Below are 9,575 nucleotides of genomic sequence, written 5' to 3'. Positions count from 1 at the left end.
TTAAGCACTGAAACCAGAGGATACCTATAAACCCCCTGTTTTTCAGGGACAGATAGTTCAGGGTTACCATCATTGCAGGCAGTCTGAATACTGTCATCCTAAGGAGCGAGGACAGATGCCTGAGACTAAGCGCTTCCTGGCATAGGAAACAGGATGAATAGGTGAAGGAGAAGACCTGGGCTAGAAAACTCATGGGAAAAGCATGAAGAGCTGGGCTTGCTTTTTCTGCCTTAAACAGAATGGGAAAGTAGAAATCAGTAGCTGTTGCTTAAGTGTTGGCAGCCTCTGAATTTTCATCTCCCTTTTCCTTGCTGGCAGCTGGAGGGGTAAGCACAGCTTTTCAGAGCTCTGTCATAGACTACAGAGGTAGCCATGGATGTTTTGTTATAGAGTTAGCATGTGTCTGGAGCTGGCTTTGCTGTCTGAAATGAGACTGGTAGTGAAAGATAGTAAGTGGAAAACGTTGCCTGATGATGTAAGTGAGATGCGGTTAGAATTAAGACGAAAGCAAGGCTGCAAATTCTGCATATTTATGCAATCACTTGTCTAGAGGATGTAGCTGTTATATTTAAGTTCTGATATCTATTTTAACTTAGCAGAACTGAACGCCATCTGTACTCAGAAAATAAAGACAAAACAAGCCCATGTTGCTTGGCTGTTGGTTCTGTAAGCTCTTTGGAGAAAAGACTATGCCCGTGGGTCTGTAGGGCACCAGGCTTCAACGGTGTTTCAAGCACCCATGGGGTATCTAGGTGTTAGGAAAAATAAATCAGAGTACAGAAATATTACATGGGGGGTTCAATAGCTGGCTCCATGTTGAATTGCAGATTCTGCTTAGTGCCAAAGCTTTTGTGCTGTTTATGTTTAAGGTTTGCTTTTTGGCTGAGCTGAAAAACAGAAGGCATGGCTGTTGTTATTTCACAAGATTTAGACAGGTCCAGATCACTGAGAAACTCAATTTGAGGGTTGCTTTCTCCCAAACAAAAATTGCTGCTTTTTAAAGATGTTAATTTTGAAATAAATGCAGACTTTATAACATCTTGTAAATATATACTGCAGCACAGTGCCCTGTAGCACTTTTCTTGGCATTGCTTTATTAATAGCCTCTTTGATTCCTTCCTGGTTAACTCAGATTGGTCTTGTTGCAGTAAAGCTGAAGACTTCCATATTGAGATTCAGGTTTTGCTTCACATCAAGAGACAGAATGTTTCCGGACAGTATGTAAATAAATTACCTTCTTTCCTTTGAAATCTTTATCATAATTACATGATTTGCAGGGGTAATCATGCATATCATCATGAAGAGGTGATCATATCTTGTTCATCAGTCAGCTCTCTACTGGTGCTGTAATATACTGGCAGCAAATGGCTGTAAGAAAGCCTCCGTGAAAAATCTTGTTAAATCCAACAGAAAACCCAGGGAAATATGAAGTAAAGAATAGATTTGACAGGAAAATCTGTTCGTAGATTCATTTATGAACTCCACTAATGTGCTTTAATTAAACGATGCTGCTTTCTTGTAACTATAACAGAGGAAAGTCAGGAAAGACATTGAATCAGCTTTTCCTAGAAGCACGTACTCTGGTCATTAAAGACACATGGATTCTATCAGTGTATGATCAACTTTCTGACCTATGAGCAACTTGCACTGCCTGAAGAAAGGCCTGAAAGGGAATGCCTCACACGGCTGTGCCAAACTACACATTCCTAGCATGCTTTAAAAATTACCTCTCTTTTGGTGCAATATGGGACAGTGCAGAATGATGTATTTCACAATTTATATTAATGTTGCTTCCAGCCATGTTTGGTGAAGGGACAAAAATGCAATCTGCTGAAAGATGTAAACCAGCTTTCCTTTAAAACAATGGTAGAACTTTAACAAAGGAATACCAGGAAGAAATTAGTTATTGTTGTCGTGCTGTTATCCGCATGCCTTGGATCAGTGCCCTGCTCTGTAGGATAATTGTACTACACTCAGAGAAACGCCTCCTACCCTGAGGCATTTACAGTCTAAGGTTGCAACGCAATAATGAGTTGTGTGGGCTTGAAGAAGAAACTGAGGGCTGAAGGCTTAATTTTAGAAAAGATGTAGCAAGTGAACTTGCAAACACATAAAATGTAGATGAGAACAGAACTAATAAGAAAATGTTGTTTAAGCCTTTGGTCTGCATAACGTGAAAACTCAAAAGAAGTCTGTCTCTTTTAGCCAGGACTTAAAAATTCTGAAAATTCTATATTGACTCTGAAAACTCTCTATATTTTTATATTTTGTAATTTACCCTCAGTAGGTGAACAGCTTTGGTGACAATATTACAGAAGCTATGAGCAGTGTCTTCTGGGTCATCACTTCTCTTAAGAGGAAGCTTTCCCAAATGATACAACAAACTTTTTCCACTCTAGAGTTCAATAATTGCCTTTGCATTCACAACACCTCTTGATAAAATAAAAACCCCTCTTTTTTCACAATCACCATGAGCACCCCTGTAACATATTATAATAGTGCCTGGCAGTTGACAAAACTGGGCTCCTGATGTGTGCTCTACAAGCACAGAAAAATAATAGTCACCCATCTTACACTAGGAAGGCTAGAGTTGTCATTAACAGTTTGCTCTTTTTGACACTTGAAAATTGGACATAAGGTTAATCTTTGTGGAATATGATCCTACTTTTATAATTTTCAGTCATTTCCATTTATGTCAGGTTATGTTACTTCACCAAGCTGAAAAGTTATATTTTGGTGGGTTTCTCCTACTAGAAGATTGGAAGATTTGAGGTACATTGACTCTGAAAAATTCTCTAAACACCAAAGAAAAATAAATTGAAATAAGGAAAGACAGCATTAGATTCAGCTGTGCCAGAAAAGAAAGCCTAAATTGCTCTAAAAATGATTTCTTAAAATATCTTTGATGAATAATTCACCTTTGTAGATGAGATATTCTCTCTGCTCTTCAGCTAACTGATATCCTACAGAAAACTGAAATAGCTATTATGGAGGAATAAACAGGAACCGTAGAAAACAAGACAGTGGGGACACACTGTCCATTAAGTTTTTCAACCCCAAATTTGGCAATTCTTTTTTTTTTAGTATTAGAAGTGCAACCTGGAAAGCAAGCACAGACTGTTGGGTGGTGTTTGTGCTGTTGCAATTTTTCTTTACATACTCAGCTGTTCAGAATCCTCCTCAGCCTTGTGGCAGCACAGCATGCCTGCTCTCATAGCAGAAGTTGCCCCGTGATGTCCTGATGCAAATTAGGGATTTTTAAGCAGTAAACGGGAGTTAATTATTTACAAGAAGTTACGTTCTGTCCAGTGTCAGTCATATACGATACAGCAACGTGTGCCTGATTGCTATATTTGACGTGTCAGGCAGTATTTAAATAGACTCCTTTTATAGTGATATAAGAAGTACACCTAAAAATGTAGGATATGTTTAGCTATGCAAATGGTTGAACTTGGTTCCCTCTCTGCTGCACTTTTAAATCTCTAAGGACCCTTGAATGCAAATAAAACAATATGTGCTTAATTAATTATAGAATCAAAGACCAATGTTGTTTAGAATGGACCTTTGGAGGTCTCTAGTCCAACTCTTTGCTCAAAGCAGCAATAACTTCAAAGTTAGAAATGGTTGCCCTGCTCCTCATCCAGTTGGGTTTCAAAAATATCTAAAGAAAGAGGTTACACTGCCTTCACGGGGAACCTCCTCAAGTGCTTAATCACTCTCATGGTGAAAACTTTTTTCCTTATATTCAGTCAGAATATCTCTTGCTGCAGCTTTCAGCTGTTGCCTCTTGTCCGCCCACGGTGCACCTATGAGAAGAGTTTGTGTTGCTCTTTCTAACCCCTCTTCAGGTAGATGGCAATTAGATCTCTCCTTAGCCTTCTCTTATGGCAGCTCTGCCCTTCCCTTTCCCTGTAGTAGCATCCACAAGCTTGCTGAGGATGCCTTTCATCCCATGGTCCACGTTCATGATGAAGATGCTAAGTAGTCCCAGTATCAAACATTAAGGAATGTCACTCATAACCAGCCATTAAGATTTCAAACTGTTCACCCCAACCCTTTGAAACTGATGGTCCAGATAGATTTCAATCATCTCGTGGTCCACTTATCTAGTGCATATCTTCCCAGCTTGGCTACAAGGATGGGAGGCTGTGTCATGCCTTGTGAGAAGATAAATGACATCGATTTCTCCCCTCTCTTCCACAGAGTTGGTCATCAAGGAAAGGCGCATGGGTTGGTAAGGCATGATTGTCCTTGGTAAACCCATGCTGTCCATTTCTAGGCACCTTCTGTCCCTTCTGTCCTTAGAAATGGTTTTCATGAGGTCTTGTTCTGCAATGTTGCACTGCCTGCTAGAGAACGAGGAGCATCAGCATGAAATGCTGTCATGTTAGAATGGTCTCACATTCACAGAATCACAGAGTCATCTAGGTTGGAAAAGCCCTTGAAGATCCTCCAGTCCAACCATGAACCTCACACTGACCGTTCTCAACTCCACCAGATCCCTCAGCGCTGGGTCAACCCGACTCTTCAACCCCTCCAGGGATGGGGACTCCCCCACTGCTCTGGGCAGCCCATTCCAATGCCCAACAACCCCTTCTGCAAAGAAATCCTTCCTAAGAGCCAGTCTGACCCTGCCCTGGCGCAGCTTGAGGCCATTCCCTCTTGTCCTATCGCTTGTTCCTTGGTTCAAGAGACTCATCCCCAGCTCTCTGCACCCTGCTTTCAGGGAGTTATAGAGGGTGATGTACATTATACACAGCCGTATTGGCTAACGCCTGTGGATTCCCTGCTTTCTGTGTTTACATTAGTCTGCTATGAAGGATACTCGCTGTATGCTGCCTTACTGTGGTTCCTGATACATTTTTTTATCTGGGGATAAACTGAGGTCACTTGGAAACATTTTCTTTTATGTGGAAAATACAACTGTTTGGATCCAACCTGTATTAAACTTCTTCAACAACCTTGTGATGTGAATATTTAAAAATTAACAACCTTATCATATTTAAACAGTTCCCAAGCTTAGAGAAGATTGGTTCTTACATAACAAAGCTCATTTTATTTATAAATGCTGTTTTTTCATAAAGAGAGTGGTGTAAGGGCGGCTACAAAAAGATCAAGAGGCAAAGTGTTTGGCTTTTAGTATGTGTTTCACTAAGCTAACATTAATTATTGGTGATGTTTACTATATTGTGCTTTTTCTATGAACTGCTGATAGATCTTTTCTGAACACAGTGGTGCATCCCAAGAGATTCTTCAGATTCCAGGGACAAAACCAAGTTTACTTTATTAAAAAAACCCAGAACAATTCATAGTTATGAATTACAATATCTGTGCTTATGTATTTTAAGGTTTCTTCCACTGATGTGTACAAGAAGCTATTACACAAAACCAGTTCTACCTGGAATTTTATGTTCTGTATCTGACACTCTATCTTTGTGCACTAATTGACCTCTCCTCTCTCTTGTCCCACCACTTCAGTAATTCTGAATCTGCACTTCTTTTACAGCACTGCAGTAAAAGGACAAATGTTATGAAGTCTTAACGCTACTATAAAAGCAGCTGTAAAATCTCTTTGGCTGCCTGAGATTGTGCCAGATGGTAAAGAACTGGAAGTATCACAAACGTCATGTTAAACAAGTCTGATTTGAGGGACATGTTATGCATCCCACATAAATAAAACACTGCAAAAACTGACCCTAGAGTGATTAGCTTCAGGAATAAGCTCTTCTGTAGCCTCAGGAATATCTCACAATATCTACAATGCAAAGTGTTTCTAATATTCAAAGCACTCACATTAGTCTGGTTCTTTGCCAAGACCTGACAGCTTAGCATTGCTACATTTCTCTAGATGCAGGGACTGATAAAGATCAGCTTTTTTTTTTTTTCTTCCTCCCAGGACTTTCAACAGAATTTTTTTCTCTCAGAAAAATAAAACTACAGCCAGCCTCCTTATCAGAAATGTAGAGACGATGAGGAATAAGTGCTGCACTGACACTCAAAGCTATTTCCTTGAGCCTCAGTTATCCCATCACGAAAAAATTATTTGTGTTAAATTGAAAGGTCATTGACCGTACAACTGGCTGAGGATTTTCCCTACTTGGTTGACTGGAATTTTAACATTTTGTTTCCCTGATATAAAAATTTTTAACCCTCTTGCTGTATTTCTAGAGTCCCTGAGAATGAGAGAACCATGCAGGTTGGAAGGGACCTCAGGAGATCTCTAGTCCAATCTCCTGCTCCAAGCAGGGTCAGCTGTCACGTCAGACCAGTTTGCTCACGGCTTTATTCAGTCTCCTCTTGAAAACCTCTGAAGATGGAGACAGCACATCTCTAGCCTCTGCTCCAGTGCTCAGCTACTCTCAGAACGAAAACTTTTCCTTAGATGCAATCAGTACTTCCCCTGTTTCACTTTATGACAGTTATTTCTCCACCCCTGGCTGTGCACCTTGGTAAAGAGCCTGGCTCTGTCTTCTTGATGACCTTCCTGTAGCTACCAGCACTGCTACTGGTTCCCCTGAAGCTCTCTCTTCCCCAGTCCTGGTGCCTCAGACTCTCCTCACAGGGCAAGTGCTTCAGCCCTGACCCTCTTGGCAGCTCTCCACTGAATTTGTTCTAGTTTATCAGCGTCTTTATCCCAGTCTTGCACTGGTTATCTTACAGTCCTCTGCGGCAGCTTTTATTAGGTTCTGGCATGACAGTGAGGCTGAGGAGACTTTATTCTCTTCATCAGCGCTCTCTTTTTCCCTGGTGGAGCACAAACACCAGGTCACACGACACAGCTGCATGTGTGGTTAGCGCACTCTGCTCTCCCTCCCATCTCCTACTCTCATTCCCAGTGTGGCTTGGCCTATCTTTATATTTAAAAGGAGAGGGCAGATGTTAACGTAATTAATTACAGCCATAACATAAACCAAAGAGTATTCTGCATACAGCATATTAAATTAATCTGATATTTTTGCAGGTTAAAAAGACTGCTATTGACAGTTCTAGGATATGTCTATACTGCACACCATAGTGCAGGGTAGAGGTACTAGCTCAGGTACTTTAAGAGCACTCCCAGGGTGAAATGGAAGACTTCACTGTTATCTGGTTTAGTACTTGCACTACCTTATTTAGAGAAATACAACAAAGTCCTTCAGCGTATGTGGACAAATCACAAGGATCTGAGCTTTAAGGGGTGTGTTTCCCTACAAACGTTTGAATTAGGGGTAACTTTGGATAGCTTGAGAACTGACAGTAGCTGACTTCCTCCAGCACATGGGCAGGTACAATCTGTGGAGAATACAAAACCCATCTGGTGATACGTTGTAAAAACAAGTCTCCTGCTGGCATTTTTCTGTAATGTCAATGAAACATATCTATGTATTATCAAAGAGGTGCATGCTAAATGACAGTTAATGTTGCAAAAAAATTGTATTCTGTTATACCGTAAATAGTGGCAGCACAAACCAGACAAGCAAAGTAAAAAAGAAACAAGATGCAAATAGTACTGTTAATAGACACAGAGATCCCTGAACTCTTTCCCTCTGATACATATACGCTGAACCTGGTCACCTTTTACAGAATAATACTGGGGTCAAAGTCATTGCACTCAGCTGGACGATATCTGGGACGACAAAGAATTCTCACAGTAGGTTTTTGGGGCATTAAGAATGGGAATAAATGTCTGAGACACTAAGAAAGGAATTTTAAGACTGTGCAGAGCTCTAGTTTGAAAATAATGATTCAATTTGCAGAGGCAGTACCAAGTTGTGGCTTGGTTGCTAGTATCAGTGTAAATTTAGAAAGTGTATTGTCCTGCACTGAAAGAAATGTTATATCTGCCAATAAAGATCTTTCTCTGCAGATTCATGGAATTCTTCTGCTTCTGGAAGAAGAAATATAAAAGGAGAAATGCTGAAGTTGGAGAGAATACATCAAGCTGACCTCCCTGAGTGTTGTTCTAAACAAAGCCTTCCCCTATGAATGATCTTGTTAATAAGAACTGATTTTAGAGACAAAGAGTTTAAAATCATGAGATGCGGTGTTTTTTCACAGACTTCTAGACTGCAAAGAGTTGTCTGATACATACTAGAGCAGCATACTTCATGTACTGCCTGTCTTCTCTTTGGCTAGAGCACACAGTTCTTACCAGACAGAATAAAGGCTTCTTACCTATGCAATCTTGCTTAGCATAGACACAGAAATATATATATTCCTGTGAGCCAGGTAGTGGAAAGAAGTAGTGGTCTGATGTTCAGTTCTCACCTCAAGATACTGCTGTGCAACAACCTTATTCATAAGTGAAAGAGGATATTGAACTGAGCAACATATCAAGAAACCCGCAGAATACAAATAATGTCTATATTCAGTTTCAAAAGGAAATTCCTGTAGTCCTTATATACATCATGGTGAAACTCTGCAAGAGTTCATGTACAAAGTCCTGACTTAGCCTATGTATAATTCTCAGCAGTATTTGAAAAGATACACAAGCACAAATAAAAATCAGCACTAAAAGAATGTGCCCAATAACTATAATATTTTGAAACTCCTTAAGTCACTTAGGCTCTTTACAGCTTACAGTCTTAGAGCTTCTGGAGGGAAAATTCCTTTCTCAGCTTCACTCCAGAGCTCTTGTTATCAGGTGGTTTTATCATATCCACTGGGAGGGAACAGATAAGGGTTGAGGACTTAGTCCTATATTATGGCTATCAAAGATAAAAGAAGACCTATATATGAGGGAAGGTGCTATGATGAAGATATATTGATGGCTTTACTGTTACATGGGCTAGGATTCATTTCACTAAATAGAATCATAGAATGGTTTGGGTTGGAAGGGACCTTTAAGGGTCATCTAGTCCAACCTCCCTGCCCTGGGCAGGGACGTTTCACCAGATCAGGTTGCTCAAAGCTCCGACCAGCCTGACCTTGAATGTTTCCAGGGACAGGGCATCTACCACCTCTCTGGGAAACCTGTTCCAGTTTCTCAACACTCTTATTGTAAACAATTCTTCCTTATGTCCAGTCTAAACCTACCCTCTTCCAGCTTAAAACCATTGCCCCTTGTCCTGTCACTACAAGCTTTGGTAAAAAGACTCTCCCATCTTTCTTATAACCCCCTTTAAGTACTGGAAGGCCACTATAACGTCTCCCCAGAGCCTTCGCTTCTTCAGGCTGAACAACCCCAACTCAGCCTTTCTTCACAGCAGAGGTGTTCCAGCCCTCTGACCATTTCTGTGGTGTTCCTCTGGACAGGCTCTAACAGGTCTGTGTCCTTCTTGTGCTGGGGGCCCCAGAGCTGGACACAGCACTGCAGGTGGGGTCTCACAAGAGTGGAGTAGAGGGGGAGAATCACCTCCCTCAACCTGCCAGCCATGCATCTTTTGATGCAGCCCAGGATATAGTTGGCTTTCTGGGCTGCCAGCTCATGTCCAGTTTTCCATCCCCCAGTACCAAGTCCTTCTCTGCAGGGCTGCTCTCAATCTATTAATGCCCTAGTCTGTATTGATACTGGGGATTGCCCTGACTCAGGTGCAGGACCTTGCACTTGGCCTTGCTGAACTTCATGAGGTTCTCACAGGTCCACTCCTCAAGCC

Source organism: Strix aluco, chromosome 1 (assembly GCF_031877795.1).
Source record: "Strix aluco isolate bStrAlu1 chromosome 1, bStrAlu1.hap1, whole genome shotgun sequence".
NCBI lineage: Eukaryota > Metazoa > Chordata > Aves > Strigiformes > Strigidae > Strix > Strix aluco.
The sequence above is the reverse complement of the archived record's forward strand: the minus strand, read 5'-3'. Positions refer to the sequence as shown.